The sequence below is a fragment of the Nanorana parkeri genome, unplaced genomic scaffold, assembly GCF_000935625.1.
Source record: "Nanorana parkeri isolate BGI_ZX_2015 unplaced genomic scaffold, ASM93562v1 scaffold649, whole genome shotgun sequence".
NCBI classification, from domain to species: domain Eukaryota; kingdom Metazoa; phylum Chordata; class Amphibia; order Anura; family Dicroglossidae; genus Nanorana; species Nanorana parkeri.
The window spans coordinates 87,770-104,837 of NW_017306917.1; positions in this window are offsets into that span (position 1 = coordinate 87,770).

Genomic DNA, 17,068 nt, shown 5'->3' on the forward strand with positions numbered 1-17,068 from the left:
AAAGTAACATTGGGCCATGTCAAATTAAAGGGCATACAGTGGAATTTGTCTCATATTATACTCTATCATGTTCTTCTCTGTGACAAGATTCAATTAGTTGCTTTCTCTTCTCTCCCAACACAGTCAATATTTCTGATGATGCTTGCTCTGTATAAGAGGTTTTTTATGGCTTTTTGGATTTGTACACTGGACTAAGCCTCTCTTACCGTAGATTGCTCAGCAGTGCTTGAGGTTGACTGCAGAGGGAACAGTCTTGTAAAATACATATTTAACTTACTGTTATGTGCCTATGAGAGATTGTTGATCATTTCCTGTTGTAATAGGAAGTGAAAGGAAATCTCCCTAACAGAAACCCAGGTATCAATAAAACAAAAGAGATGCTAAAATGAAATCGAAAAACTCTCACTGCCTCATTTCCATGAGTCTTCAAAAAATGGCATGTCCTCAAAGTAGATGAGCATTCTTCCATGCCCCAAATCAATTTGGCTGTTAAGCAGTCACAATTAGATCCCTTTTAAATTGGACTTGCAGTTTTTATTTATATAAACATTAAAAGAGGTCTATGGCCAAACTTTTTTTGGGCTTTAGTTCTCTTTTGGGTCACAGGAGGACATTTACTAATGTCCTCCTGTGACCCAAAACTCATCATATAGCGGACTACTGCCAGCTATGTGCTGACAGCGCAGAGCCGCGATGCAGCCGTGAAGTACCTCAACAATATTGTCGGGATCCACCACGCTACCTGATTGACAGTTAGCTCTAGAAGCAAAGTGACCTGTGCCCGCCCCCTCCATTGTCTGTCCCAGTCAGTGCTGGAGGAATGGAGAAGGAAGGGTCAGTCACCACTCTCTACAAGGAGAAGATTGTGAACCTGAACATTCAGCGGTTTGTGATCGCTCAGTTCTCAATCTATAGAGCTGATGTGTGACAGCTGCAGTGTCAAAAGTTGGCTCTAACTATAGCGCTCCTTTAAAAAAAGATGTGATTACGTTTTAGAATATCGTTTAGTTATTGATATATATTTCTATATCAATACCTCTTTAGTTATATAGTTTAATTATAGTTATATGGTTTGTTGAAGATTTTGGGGGGCTTTAGATATATAGCTATCTCTAGTTATATAGATATTTTTTTCTCTCTCTGAGCACATGAGAAGGTGGAAGATGGAGGAATAGTTTTACACGATTTTGGAAAGATAAGCCATAGTTGGGAGGAATCTACCCCAATTTATTGTCGGATTAAAAACAAAGGAGAGGATTTGTTTCTATATATATCAGCAAAGCGCTAATTGTTCATCTGAAATATGGTGAGCAATAGGAGTCGGTGAGTGCGGCCAGATCTTATCTTTGAGCACGGTGGAGACTGGAGAGCACTGATTCACTAATTGTTTTTGCATTCACAGACGTTGGTGTTGACTATAAAAGCAGGAAGATATATCCTCACATAGAAGGACTTTATGGTATCCAGAAGTAATGGACTTCACACATGGTTATGTAGATTAAGAGGGAGTTATACATCACTTGTGAGATTCAACACAGGATTTTCTATATGTACACATTTTATGAGATGTACTAGCACGGTTTTGTTTCTTTTTTTTTTTTTTTACTATCATCAGCACAGGCATTGTGCAACATAGGTGTTGTTGATGACACAAATTTGCATATCTCTTTGGTTTTTAAAAAAAAACTTTTCATTTATTTTGAAGATGAAAAAAAACATATACATAATAGTACAGCGTCACATTTTCACGGTGTTACAGTGATGTACACGACATGGCAGCAAAATTCACGTTGTTAGGTTTATACATCTCATTCTAGAATGTACATCATTTCTTGCCTGTGAACAGCTTGACTGCCTGCACAAGTCCCTGGGAGACCGTGTTCACAGTAAGCATTTAAATATTCTGAGAAAATGCGCAGTAGTATCATCATTGGTATATCTCCATAACAAAAACAAAACCAGAAACAAAAACATAAACATAAACATACTCCATAGTGCGATCCCGAAAATAAGTGTAGTCAGTCTGTCCCCCCTCATGCGCTGGTTATACCGTTATACAGTTATACAGGCGCCCCATTTGTGTCGCTTTAGGAGCGTGTATCTGCTTGTGGAATGAAATAACCCTCCGAGCCCACCCTATAGTCTATCCATAAGGTAACATTTAGAGAATGCGAACGGAGTTAGCATCCATTCCTTCTCTGATAAAGAGAAAGTGTAATCCATGTAGGATGTCCATCTGGTGTAAAACATAGTGACCCCTTTCTCATTTTGGATATTCAGGGCAGCGTCTAGACGTTCCAAGTGGAACAGATTGTGTAAGTCTGTCTTTAACCTTGTTAACGTAGGAGGCCTAGGTGATAGCCACTCGCGAAGGATGCAACAGCGATGCTCACCCATTGTCTGTCTGGGCGTCTAAGATTGTCGGGGATAGGCAAAGAGGGGTCCCAGTAGTTGAACAAAATCAAAAGGATCTCATATGGGAGGTCCTGACCTACCACTAGTGCCAAAAACCAAATGACTTTTTCCCAGTAGCGGTGAATAAGTGGGTATTCCCACAAGCAATGAAACAGGGAAGCTGCCTGTAGTTTACATAGGGAGCGTCGGTAGTGGGTATAGTGGTCTGGCAAAAGGGATCATTTTAATAAGGTGTATCCTACCATATAGCGAAAGCGGAAGGTCCTTGTACATATGCAGCTCTTTTTGTATTTTTTGGATAAGGGGGGGGTAGTTCAGATTGTATAGAGAAGATGGGGTTTTACCAATCCGTAAACCCAGATATTTGATATATTGCTGGGCCACTGGAAAGGTTGTTAGTGGTGATAGAGAGATTTTGGCTGATGAGGTGAGTGGAAGGACTTCTGATTTGGAGATATTGATGGCTAAGCCGGAGAATTTTTGAAAATGGGTGAAAACGTCTTGTATCATGGGAAGATCTTTAGATGGGTTGGAGGAGAATAAGATTATGTTGTCAGCAAAAAGCATAATCTTTAAATTTTGGGTCGTGAAGGAGATGCCTGAGAGTGTCGAGGAATGTTGAAAATATAAGGACAGTGGTTCTATTGATATATTAAAGAGTAGGGGAGAAAGAGGGCAACCCTGTCTCGTACCTTTGTTCAAAGGGAAACTCTGAGACATGTAGCCTGGGGTGATGAAAGACCTGAAATGTCCAGAGAACCCCATCTTCTCCAGAACTCTGAGCAGCCACGTGGATTGAATGTTATCGAAAGCCTTCTCGGCATCTATCGATATCAATGCTATAGGAGAGGCCCATTCGGAGTATGAATGGCCGCAACTTGAGGCCAACAGCGCCTTCAGGTAGAAATATCACCTTGAGCAACAAAAGTAGAAAAAAGATAAACAAAAACAATAACCAGAACATGTACTTATCGGTACGTGACTTCGCTTTCTTCCTTGAGAGCGTGGCAGAGCTGTCATGGTAGCTCCGCTAGGGCAGGGAATATGAAGGCAGCATCCAGGCAGTAAGTTTACTGAGGATATGTGGGTAGTGGGAAATGGGGACTCCATGATCCAACTGAGGGTGTATATCCTATATAGGAAGACGGGGTCGTTAACTGACCTCAACGTGTGTTGAATCAGAGCTCCGTCCAGGTTCTGAGGCCTCAACGGGTCAAAAAACAAAACATTCCGTGTTGACGTGCTGATATTCCATCAGGGGAGGTGATGTAGCCACGGGATCCTCCCATCTCCAGTCGAGGTTCACGGTGAATCCGTAGGGGTCATGGGAAGGCGGGTGGGGGCCTGTCTAGCCGGCGTTGCAAAGCGGTGAGCCCGAGGGGTGCCAGGGCCCGTCTTGGGTGCCGTTGAATTTGCCATTCCATCCAGGAATGAGAGCGCCAGTGCTGGATCCTGGAAGGATTGTTGCGCTCCATCTCCAAGGATTGGAATCGGAGAGTAGCCGGGTAGGCAAGCGTGAAACTGATCTTTTGATGGAACAGGGCCGAGCACACCTTTCCAAATGCATTCCGTTTTTTCGTAACATCGGCAGAATAATCCGCGAAGATAAGGAGCCGGTTTTCCTCCAAGTGAAGTTCCGTCTTCGCGCGATAGGCCTGCAGCACTGCTTGACGGTCAGTGTAATCGAGATAGCAAACAATGACCGGTCTTGGTGTCTTGCGCTCGGTGTTCAGAGGACCTACTCGATGCGCCCGCTCAACCTTGCAGGGAGCAGGGAGGCCTAGAATATCTGGAAGATTGAGAGCACAGATAGTTGGCAGCATAGAGGCGCGGTATGATTCCGGAAGACCTACAATCCTCAGGTTATTTCTCCTTGACCGGTTTTCCAGGTCATCTACCCGGTCTGTGAGGTAGTGTATCTGACGTTGAGCCAAGGATAAGTGTGAGGATGTCGCCTCTGAGGTGTCTTCCAGCTGAACGATGCGAGATTCGGCCTCGGTTATTCTGTGTGCCTGATTCAGGATGTCATTTCTCAGGGATTGTATGCCCTTCGAGACAGCCTTGTGAACCGCATCCTGAATGGTGGGTTTTAGCAGCTTTGCTACCTCTGCCGCTATCAGGCCATGTTCAGTGGAAGCGGGCATGTCATCATCAGAGGATGCACTGAAGCCCGGGCGATCCATTATCGTGGCCATCTTGGAGGCGGCTGGTGGTCTCTTGGTCTGTATCGGGGTGCCTCTACCTCGCGGTCCAGCGCGCCGTTTCGCTAGAAATTTATCCATGGACGTCGGCTAGGATGATGTTGATTCCGGTGTGTTGGTCAATGTGGTGCCGGTATGCCGAAGTAGGATTTTATATAAGGTATATTGCCCTGACTGTGCGGGAGCTCTTTCCTCTGCGACCGCTACATCAGGCGCCGGAACCGGAAGTCTGCATATCCCTTTGTGACAATTTCACATTTTATACTATTTTTTTCACATTTTAGGAATATAATTTTCGAGTTTGAAGCGCAGTACTATTTTCTTTTTTCCTAGTTATATAGATAGTTATTAAAATATTAATAAATCATTCACACAAGAACAATCGTTAGCTCAATTTTTTAAGTAGTAGTTAAAAACAAAATACAAATTCATGCCAAATGCATGCAAAATATGTCATGATTGCTATGGGTCCAAGTCCAATTTCCATCGTACTCCTGGCCGATATATAATGACCCCTATCTTGGGTGGGTGCTGCAGTGAATGCGGATGGCGCAACACAGACATTCGTAGAAGCACAAGAAGATCATTGGCACTCCAATATCCTAAATGTCAGATCCTTTTATTGACATGACAGAGTAGGTCTCACAACGTGAAGCAATGTTTCGGAACCAACTCCGGTTCCTTCTTCAGGCAAACAAAATGACCATAATTGCCATGGGTTCACTTACATCTGTCTTTCACTGACATTAATTGAGGTGTTTGGCAAGCAAGCAATGCAAATCCAATGCAATTTTTACAAGTGTACTTCTTGATCCATTGGCTTTCTAAAGTTTTGAGAGAAACACCAGTTGTTTAGGCCTGTGTGAACAAGGCCTTAGACAAATGGTAAGACTATGCACAACTTTAATTTTGATCTACCTGGAATGTATTTAGCCCATTTGAAGTTAGAGTTCCATTGGGCTTTAATTTGCATGTATGATCAGAGAGGACACCACACAGTACAGATTAGCCAGCACACACATCCCATAGTGGCAAATAACAGCTCTCTTGGGACCGGTACATGCTCAATCCATCTTCGCTTTAATGGACTTTTCTCTTCTATTAGTGGAAAAGGATCGAGCCAATGATATACCGCAACTAGCAGACAGTTACATAGTTACATAGTTACATAGTATTTGAGGTTGAATAAAGACATATGTCCATAAGTTAATTTTTAAGAGATATTTATCTTTATTCTATCCCCGATGGCAGCTTTCAAATTTCTGTTTTATGTAGCCCTCGTGATAAAATAACAATAGACACTTAGCTATTGTATGCTTCTGCATCTTTACATAACACTAACAATGCGCAAAGGGATCTCACTGATAAGCTTTGTAGAATGTTTATGAATTTAGAAGTCTCTGAAGAAATGTTCTACCCATTATTAACTGAAATAAACAGTTTTAGATCTTAGGCTTTGGTAATGGAAAAGTGGTGATAATATGCAAAATGCGGCAAACCTCTAGAAAGCAGTCACAGATCGTGGCTGATGAAAGTACAGTAAACTGAAATCTGATTGGTTGTTATCATTTACTGCCCTTTACACTAAAGATAACATCTTTTTTTTTTATTTTAGATTGAGAAGGGAACCTTATGACCCATCTGGGTTGTTTTTTTTTGAGTAGTGCTGTGCAAAGGCAACAGGCTGAAGTTAATTGAATCCAAACAGTTGTACAAACGTATAAAGTAAATACATGTAACAGTAATAGTAAATATGTAAAATTGTCAAATGAGAGTCTCTTGTGAATCCTCTACAAACATATGATATGCAACATATAATAGAGAGGTAAACATACATTAGTTATTGGGTCTGTGCAGGTCTTCATATATCCAGGTCAACCTCTTTTTTCAGAATAGGTAGAGGTAGCATTGTTTTTATGTTATGTGAATGGGAACCTGTAAAGCATATAATGTAATACATATAAAATAGGTGTTTTCCCAATTAGGCAGCAAAAGTGGAAATACTCTTTAAGGTAAAAGAACATTCTTTGGAGGACAGAAAAGTCGGGTACACACGGTTCAAATTTTAGCCAGTTTGTGATGAAGCAGCCGAAATTCATACCATGGGTGTCGCTGTCGGTACCCTTCTGCCCGGCATCCCCCAATCTGCTAATCGAAGGTGTTGGTTGGATAATTCTCAGTCGAATTGAACTAGCAGCCAATTAGCTGCTAGCTCAGTTAGGGTTTTATATTTTAGATGCATTACATTATATGATTTACATGTTCCCATTCACATAGCATACAAAACAATGCTGCCTGTAAAGATGCATGTTAATGTTGTGAAGCTCAATCCTCCTATGCGGACAGCCAGAGTTTCCCTCCACTTCAGATTTGCTCAATCCAGGAGGCAGGATAAGTGAACAATCTAGGCCAAAATAGCTGATTTGGAAAAATGATCCAATTCAGTTCACTTTCCAGCTCAGCTTGTTGGAACTTCTTGCACAGCCTCACAGAGAAACAGAAGCACACAGTCTGATATGCATGCTGCATATGGCTTGGCTAAAAACAGGAAAGAAGCCACAGATTTATTCTCTACCTTATTCAATACAACCGAGTATATCTACCATAGATATATAACAGAACTTATAAACACTGCCATCTAGTGACTAATATTGAATACTGCAGGAGTTATTGCTATAAACACAGTAATGTGTATTCAAACACATCTATATTGCCCTAATGTGTTCACTTTTGCCTTCGCCAAACCCTTCACCCTTTTGTGAATAGCCCTGTAAATATTATACCGAAGAAACACATATTAGGTGAATATAATTCAGATTTCAACTTTCTGCTGGGCTGATTTACCCTCCAGTGTCTTATATCTCATGAGGGATTACACCAGCAAGATCTCTGCTCCCTAGCTCCTGGCTCTGCCCATGCCAGTCTTGAAATCTCACTAGTCTCTTTACAACAAGGGTGCTTCCTCTCTTCTAGTTACAATAATCGTATCATAGAATAAAAAAAGGACTGGCAAGGGGAGTGGATCATTTCCAAACTGCAGGTATGCAGAACTAAAGAACAGAGATTTCACCGTCAAAGTTTCTGACAGACAAAAAAAATAAACCTGTTGAATGATTTAACGCTTCGTCATCTAATAAAGCCTGAAATATCAGTTCTGGGTTGACTGTTCCCTTGAAATCTCTCAATCTTCAAACCATCTTGGCAGTTGGAGAGATGGAATTAAAATGTACAGATTGAATGTGGAATCCGGCTTTGAGTTAAAGCTTGTTTAGGTGTAAATAAAAGGAGTTTAGAGAGTATCCACGGCTGCTGCAGATTTATGAATGCCTCAGTGATTATTTCACAAAATATGGTTCTTCTTTATAAACTTAGCTTGTTAAGAAGGAGCGAAACTGCACAGCTATTAAATTCCTGTGATTAAAGATAGATTGGATTGGGTGGATTGTAATGGTAAAAATATTGAGCTGCCAGCGCAAATGAAGTCTTTTAATTGATTGTCTTAGAAAATGAACAGGTGAGCAGGTGTAACACAACGCATTGAGAGTGTTCAGAATGTATAACAAATCCAATTGCTATGCTGTGGATTTAGGTTGGTTTAAACATGAACTCCAGGCAGATAGAAAAGACACAACTTAAGGCAGCTTTGTAATGAAAAATGCAACATTAAATGTACTTTCTAAAATGCAATCAGTGCAAGTCCCTGAATTTACCCAGGTATCAGACTCTTGCAGACCCTGTATGGCAGAGCTCAGAGAGGGAAAAGATGAAGCTTTACCAGCAATTATTTAGTTGTGCTACAGTGTAATGGCCATGCTGATAGGGGGGGACAGCAGAGTAACAGAGAGATGAGCTCATCAGTCTCTTCCTTCACCTTTCACTGACTATCACAGGTTAGGACTGGGGATGGGGCCTGTAAGTAAAAGCAAAACTGCAGCAGAGAAAATTCAGGTCATCTATCTTTCCAGATGGGGGGGGGTTATGTAAGTCTCAGGACTGAAATGCACATGCCCTAGCAACAGTCAGGTAAAGCAGCTACTATATAATATATATGTATATATATATGTATATATATATATATATATATATATATAATAATTTCAACTGTGTATTTAGATGTTTGACTGGAATTTGGCTTTAACGTGAACCTGTGCTATGAGCAATACAGTGGCCATGCCTAATGCCCTGGCTGTTTCTGTTTCCAATACATTCTGAGTCACTGACGAGTATCGATCCAGTGAAGTCAACTAGAAGTCAGAACATCTCATATCTATACAAGTTTTCGGTATAAGTAAATGAGAAGCACACTGAACCTAAAGCCAACCTTGGCTTTGTAGGTAGTGACTGAGACACAATTTGCTACAGGGAAATCTCTCTACTGTAGTCTATTTCAGGCATAAGAAGATTGAAGGGAGTGTGGGGTGCAATTTTCCTTTCAACAAGTCTGAGGGGAATTTAAAATGCATGCAGTATAGACCAGCGTTTCTCAACCTTTTTTCAATCACTGCACCCTTTAAAAGTAAGCAAAATCTTGAGGCACCCCAGTCTAAAATGTCAAAGATTTTAAGGGGAACCACTATGAGAGTCCCCCCTTTCACATCAGGATGCCCCTTCACATCAGTCTTCATTACCTCCTTCGCATCACAGTCCAACTACCGCAATTTTGAGGCACCCCTGAAGAAGTTGGTAGGCACACCAGAGTGACACCAGCTCTGGTGACACAACTCCCTGGTTGAGAAAGGCTGGTATAGACATGCAGCAAAGTACACACTTGAAATACATACTGTACTTCTGAGCTGTCTTCTCTGTCCACGGAATTGTAATTCTCACTCTTGAGATTCACTCCTTCTTTCCTACTGTAATTAATGCAACACGGTCAAAGGCCTGCCTCAGCCTGTAGTTGGATAGTGATGGCATAGCACTGCACTGATGAGGGCAACCCTGTGCTCTCTCCTCCTATCAGTTAGGGGTGAGCTCAGGTTTAGACCGAACCCGGTCTTAAAGGAGAACTATGAGATGAGTGATTTCCACTCACTTCATAGTTCTAGCCGACCTGTGACAATGAGACTGTCACAGGTCGGCTCAGTAGATCGGGAGGTGAGCGAACACATACAGTCCATCAGAGAGCCGTGACAGGGGGAGGGGCTGGATTCCCCTCTCCCCGCTCCGATCTGCCAGCACTGACTGGTGGAACGGACGGGGGAGGGGGCGGGTACAGCTGGCTCTGCCTCTAGATCGGCAGAGCCAGCTGTCACTCACGCAGCTGGGCGGATCTCAATGTCGAGGTCGGAATCCGCTCCGGCTGCGGTGTCTCAGTATACAGCGAGCTGTAGCTCGTGGTATACTGAGCTTGGGTAACGGGAGGACGCTAGTTTGTGTCCTCCCGTTACCCTAAGGAGAACTATGGGGAAAAACACTTACCCCATAGTTCTCCTTTAACCTGAGCTCCTTCAAACCCAGATGGAGCTCCTCATGAACATTATTATTTATATTTATATAGCACCAACAATTTCCTCAGCGCTTTACAAAATAGTGGAGACAGTACAGTTACAATACAATTTGCAATACAATACAGTTTCAGAACAATAGGGTTTGTAGGGACCTGCTCGTGAGAGCTTACAATCTAGCCCCTTCCATGCAGTCCATTCAACTGCGGGTGGGGAATTCCCCAAAGCAAAGGAGTGGGGTGTAGTGATGTCATTGACCTTGTATGGCTACTTGGCTATATTAGGTAAATTACATTTACCTAATATGGCCATATAAGGAAAATGCCATCAGCAAAAGCATCCCGCCTCTTTGTTTATGGTCAGCAGCGGGGAGGAGAATGCCCCCACCTGCAACTGATTGGGCACCGGGCCAATGTAGCTTCTGTGTTCAGATGAGCTCAGGTTCGGTCAAGGTTTGGTCCCTATCATTTGATATGTTTAGAGCACTGTGGCATCTACTAGAGCCTGATAGTATTACAGTGTTGCCCCACCCTCTCTCCATATGCTGTGCCAAGTTTTACAGGAGTGTTAAAAAATAGCATATTTAGGTACTACTTAAAGAACTCAGGGCAAAGCTTTTATTAACCCTTGCAGTAGGGCAACCTCTGCAATGCAAGGGTTTAACTGCACATTTTGATATAGGGAGGAAAATAACAAAGTTATACTCACCTGATTCTCCGAGCCGGTCGGCTGTGGCAGCGCTGTCCTTTATGCAGGACAGCGCTGTCACAGGACAGTGTATAGGACATGAAGGACAATGTTTTTTTGTTTGTTTTGGGGCATGGGTTTATTGTATATGTTCACAATGTATGAAAAAAATAAAGACTATCTGATTTAAAAAAAAAAGAAGGACAATGTAATGTCCTTCATGTGCTATACACTTTGTATAGAACGTCATGTCTTAGGGACCTTAGACCAATGCAGCAGAGGGGGAGTTACCTTGGAAGGACTGGTCTTGGAGGATCAGGTGAGTATATCTTTTTTCTTTTACTTGTTTTCCTCCCTAGATCAAAACGAGTACTTAACTCTGGCATTGCGGGGTTAGCCCCACTGCAAGATTTACTAAAAATTTGCCCGGAGTACTTATTTTTTGAGGGGAAGGAGGGGGAAACCTAACTGGATAAAATGTAGGTCATCTATATCTGCCTAGAGATTTGCTTTAAGAAACCCACGGTATCTGTTTCATGTCTTTCAAGAGAGTCATTGTTTTGACTGCAGCTCAAGAATATGGTCTTAAACGAAATGATTGAAAAGTGAGACGATTCCTTTTGTGTATATTATCCGGAATATTATGGCAAATAGCATATGTTCCCCCTGGAGGATTCCTACATTTGTATGATATGTGATAGATGACATTTATACCACGTATCACCAGAACAGCTCAAATATCATTAGATTGTGGATTAACTGAACTGTCATCGACACAGCAGTGAGACGCATTCACAGTGGTTGATTTAGGGGGCTGATTCTATAAGGTCGCCAGAACAGATGGTAATCCCAGTAGCTGACAACCTAGTCATTTTAACAATCAGAAAGTGTTTTATAATGTCTAGTGCTAAATGTCAGATTAGCAATGGAGACGAGTTGTGCCGGAAACTCGAACCGTTTCATTTAAAGCCGTAACAGACATGTATGCAGCATTTATATGTATGAGGAGGGAATTTGTTACTTTGACGGTTGTAAAGCCAGTGTACAACCTTAATAAAGGTTTTGCCTCAAGCTCTTTTTTTAATGGGGATTTCTCAAAGGCGAAATGGCTGTTTACTTTGCAAGGAAATTTTCCCTTGGCTTACTGACTTCCATCAGGCAATCATGTTAATTTTCCTTGCACATAATTGGGTATTTTTTCAAAGTGAATTTTCACCACATTTACTAAACAAAGGTATTCCCTTGCAAGGTGAACAGCCTATTAAGTATCCAATCAATTGTCTTCAGTGCCAGGAGTCATAAATTACTATTTTAATATTGCAGTGCACTTATGTAGGTAATAGAGATCACAAACTGCTGGAAGCTCACCTCTCCTATTGGTACAGATTTTCTTCATAGATTGGAATGTGTTCCATAAGACTTTTTCTTCTTCTCATTCTATAATTGACAACAGCTAGGATAACAGGATGGAAGCCCTTTAAAACTTCACCTGCTCCATTCCTGTGCAGCAAACTTAAGGACTTGGAATTTACATGTGCACAATGGAGCTCCTATAGTTCTGTCATAATTGTCTCACTTTAGAAAGCAAAGCCAATCACATTCTCTTAGATGCAAGTGACCTCTACAGGGGGCATGTTCAAATCTGAATAGGAAATATATTCATCACATATAGAACAGCAAGGGGAAATGTGAAATTCACATGAAAAACTGCTTGCAGGTCAATGTTACAGTCATAACTGAAAATGTATACCGACTGAATATATACGGTAGTTTTCCTTTAAGGACGTGAACAGTCACGCACTTTCTTTAGAGAAGAGAAAGTGGCAGGGCGATTCAAAAGGTTGTGTCAATAGCTTTCTAAGTTTAGATGCATACAACTCTGTTTGCCTGCATCTCACTCAGCAGGTGCTTAACATTTTACACAGCAACAGAGACCTTTTGCTTTTGTGTGTAAATGAGAGTAAAAGCGTGTGAAACATTATAGCGTTTCCAGTTTAAAGGTCTCAATTACGGCCTCATTTATAAATCTGGGGTTTCTCAAATGGTGGTGATTTTCCAGTACAACATCAGTCATGCATTAAAAGGAAATATAACCCTTCTGCTTTGTTTGATAAACACTGCTTATTAATTTCCCAGCACAGGAAGCGTTCAAAAGGAACTGACCATTTTACATAGTATTTGAGGTTGAATAAAGTCCATCAAGTCCAACCTATTGCATGTATGCATTTATGTTTCATTTTATTTTATGAAACTTAATTGGAAATTACAACAACGGGAGTTTGATAGCCAACTGATACTGAATAAAAGGTAATGACTTTGAGACTTCAAGATGAACTCTAAGAAAATGTAAAAGAAGAAAAACTACATGTATTTTCATAGTGGACCCATTATCAGATTATGTGATGTGCATCATGCTCAGTAATGTGTAAGTTTAACACTCAGGGGTGTATTTATAAACCATTCACACCGCAAACAGCTCGGCAAATGAAATGTACAGCTCATTATGGCCACTAGATAGAGCCGAAGAGCATAATTCCTATGCTCTGCTTTATCTCGTGACCATAATTCTCTGTGAACCTTATTTACAGAGCTGTTCACTGTGCAAAGGGTTACACCCCTGAGTGTTACATTTACACATGATTGAGCATGTGAATCTCCTTACTGAGCAAATGCATCTCATTTGCACTGCTCATAGAAATCACAATACTCTTCCTCTGCTTTTCTCTCCAGATGAATTCTGGCATTCCTCAACTCATACACTTCTACCTCACTGACCGAATACCCACCTCCCGTCCGCACCACTATACAGGCTTGGCGCGCAGTCGTGCACCACAGGTTTCCCTCACATCAGCTAGTCATTCCCCCAATCCCTATATCAGCTCTGGCTCTCCTTATCCCAGACTTCCCACACGAACAATGGTCACAAAAGGGCATAGAGAGGGTCCAAAACCTGATGCAAGGCGCTTCTATACAGCCTTTCTCGCACCTTGTTTCGCAATATGAGTTGACTAAGAGGGACTATTATAGATACGTACAAATCTCGCACGCCTTACCCTCCCTCCTGTCAGCTTGGCCTCAAGTGCCAGCACAGGTGTGGACATACCTCTCGGCAGTGCCCGCCCGTAAGGGGGGCATATCGATGTTTTACAACTTACTCCAACTAAAAAGTTCCTTTACCAAATTGCCAGCCTTTCTGGCTTGGGAAAGGGAGCTGGGGGAGTCCTTCCCTCCAGATTCGTGGGAGACTGCCTTCCGCTCTGTCTACCCTGCAACGAAGAGTGCCGACCTCTGGAAGCTTTACCATAAAATATCTTTGAGATGGTACCTCACTCCATATCGACTAGCGAAATTCGCCCCGGCCAACTCTGGGTTGTGCTGGAGAGAGTGCGGGCAGATTGCTAACCTTCTCCATATTTTATGGACCTGTAAGTCACTGACCAGCTATTGGAATGGCATCTTTAGACGGATATCAACAGCAACCGGTTGCCTTACTAAACCCGACCCAGCGCTTGGACTCCTACTCATAGGTATCGACCGCTTCCCAATGCCCTCTCGAGCACTGGTAGTCCACACACTGCTGACAGCTCAGCTTACCATAGTGGGACACTGGAGAAGCTCAGACAGTGCTTCTCTGAGTGAGACCTACCAAACTCTAGATTTGCACTATGAGCTTGAGAGACTGCACGCACTCAAAAGTGGTACCCTATCCTCATTCCACAACAAATGGAAATGGGGGCTCCCTAAGACATAAGACATACGACATAATGCTGGGTGATCTGTCCTCTCCTTTGTTTTCCTTTGCCTTCTTTGTTTTCCTTTGTCTTCTTTGTCTCTTTATTTCTCCTATAAGCATCCATTGAACGTCACACTATTGAGACCTATTGTGATGTTGAATAAGCTAACCACAAAGTGATTCTTTATGCTTGATGGAAGCTGTATGTTTATTGCTGCTTACATTGTTATGTTGTGGCACTGAAAGTGCATAATATGTTCATAAAACCAAATAAAAATTATTTTGGAAAAGAAGATAATATTTAAAAAAATATCAGACATTGATACTAAAATATATTCTAGTGAATAAATAACTGGAATAAATGGTGTTCTTGAATATTTACCTAGATCTCTACTTTAAAGCCAACTGCAAATAACACAACCTATAATCCTTTTAATCAACTGCAAATACGTCTCTACTTCAGAAAATGGGTAAATTGATACCTGAGAGGAAATAGTGTTAGTAAAAACAATGAGCCAAGCTGACTTACGCACATATGTAAAAAACTAAAAGCGGTTATGTACTTATTTAAAACAAATTAAATGTATTTTAATCCATCTAATGTAAATACCCAAATTTGACTTGATTGTTGCCCCTTGTAATCTCCTGTAAAGGTACATTCAGAAAGGGAAGAGGGTCGGTGGGAAGGGGAGGGACAGCACTAGGAGCCAATCAGGTGTACTGCAGTGATATGATAACAGGAAGAATGCAAACAGTAGGAGCGAGCAGGGAGATAACTTCATCAGTGTGCTGCTACACTTCGCTGTCCATTCACAGACTGGGGACAGAGAGGTGACCTAGCTCTGTGCTTAAGTGAAGTAAAAATAATCCAGGTCAACAGTCTGGCTGTGCTGTCAGGGCTGCGCAAGTCCCAGGTCAGGGTGGATAAAACCATAAACTCTTTGACATGCAACACAGCTAACTCATTCATAGTTCAATGGTGTATACTGTATGTAAATGCACCACCTCCAATCAACACTTAAATAGAGCTGTTAGGCACCATATCATTAATTAATTTGTCCAAAAAAATTAGTTTTTATCTTTTTTTCATGGTTATATGGTTCTGTCATGTGACTGCAGTAGTTTGTCCAATCAGCTTCTTAGTAGCGGTGGGTGGGTTACTTGTGGAAGTGGGAGGGCATTGAAAATGTAATACACAGATGGGGAAATACTGCTCTTCAGAAGGCTGTGTGCACTTCAATGTGCTCTGCAGAAAGCTGCAATTTGACTGTGGGGCTCTGGGCTGGAACCACTGTCAATCAACAGGGAAGAGATGTGTGGCCACTAAATAGACTACGGAAGATACAGGCACACTGTCCATCTGTACCTCCGTAAGCCTCGGCAGACAAACTGACCATACAAGCTGGGTTCTGCTTATGTGCTTTGCATGGTCAGCTTAGAACTAGAAAGAACGAGGACTGGAAGGATCAACCAAGTAATTATAACATATGCAGTAGCTGAAACAGAGAGAGACTAGTTTTTTAAAGATGCACATATTATTACACCCTCATAGAAATAAAAAAAATAGGGTAACATGCACTTTAGTCAGCTTGCCTGGAGTTCATGTTCTATGCAGATCATAGTGGAATAATGGAATAATCACATAACATAGGACATGGCTTTACAAAGAGCATCACCAATCAGAGGTGCCTAGTGTAGAATGCTGTCACAATAAAGCCCCTCGTAAGCATAAAGTTTCTGACCCACCATCATTGGCTTTCTCCATATTCCTTACTACTATACACATATAGATGGTGCATTATTGCCATTGGCTACTCAACTGTTTCTGCACGAAAGGCCTAAAGCATTAAATTTCTCAGTAGCCTGCTTAAAAGACCCTGTTATCAACTTAAAACATTGCAAGCAAAAACACATATTTGCAGGATTTGTAGGATTTCCATTCCATAAATTATTTTTATTAACTTGCAAGGTACCTTTAAACTTGCTAGGGAACTTGGCAACCACTGGAAGAGTCAGTTCACTAGCACCGCCATAGTTACCCCTGCCTCCTGCTACATCAGTGTGCTCATCATTTCTGGGAGGGTTTAAATACTGTTGGTGCTGTTCAAGATACTCCAGCTCTTCCCTTACTTATCTACAGAACCTCTGTAGCTGCCAGGGAAAGAGAGAAGGAGAATACAATAGAGCAGCTTTTCCTAATCTTTTTTATCGCAAGGAACCCTTTAAATAATTATCAAATCTTGGGGAAGCCCTGCTAAAAAGTTCCAATGTCTAATTACATACTTCGGTCTGGCCTCTGCTTCCAAGGGGTACATTATTGTTATTGTTTACTCAATTGTTTCTGCACGCAAGGCCTAATGCGTTCATCTCTCATCTCATCTCACATCTCTGCCACTGTGCTTCACCGCTGCCTACTTAGATATCTGGGCATTGAATCCCAAGAAAATGGACTCTTGCAATGAGCTGAAGTGCATCCTCTCGAGATTTTGAGATCCCAGTTTCATCCTTGCCTCCCAGAAGTGCCAGAGGTAAGGACAGAAGTAAGTATTTTTTTTTTTTTTTTGGGGGGGGTCTGGTTTTTTAAACCA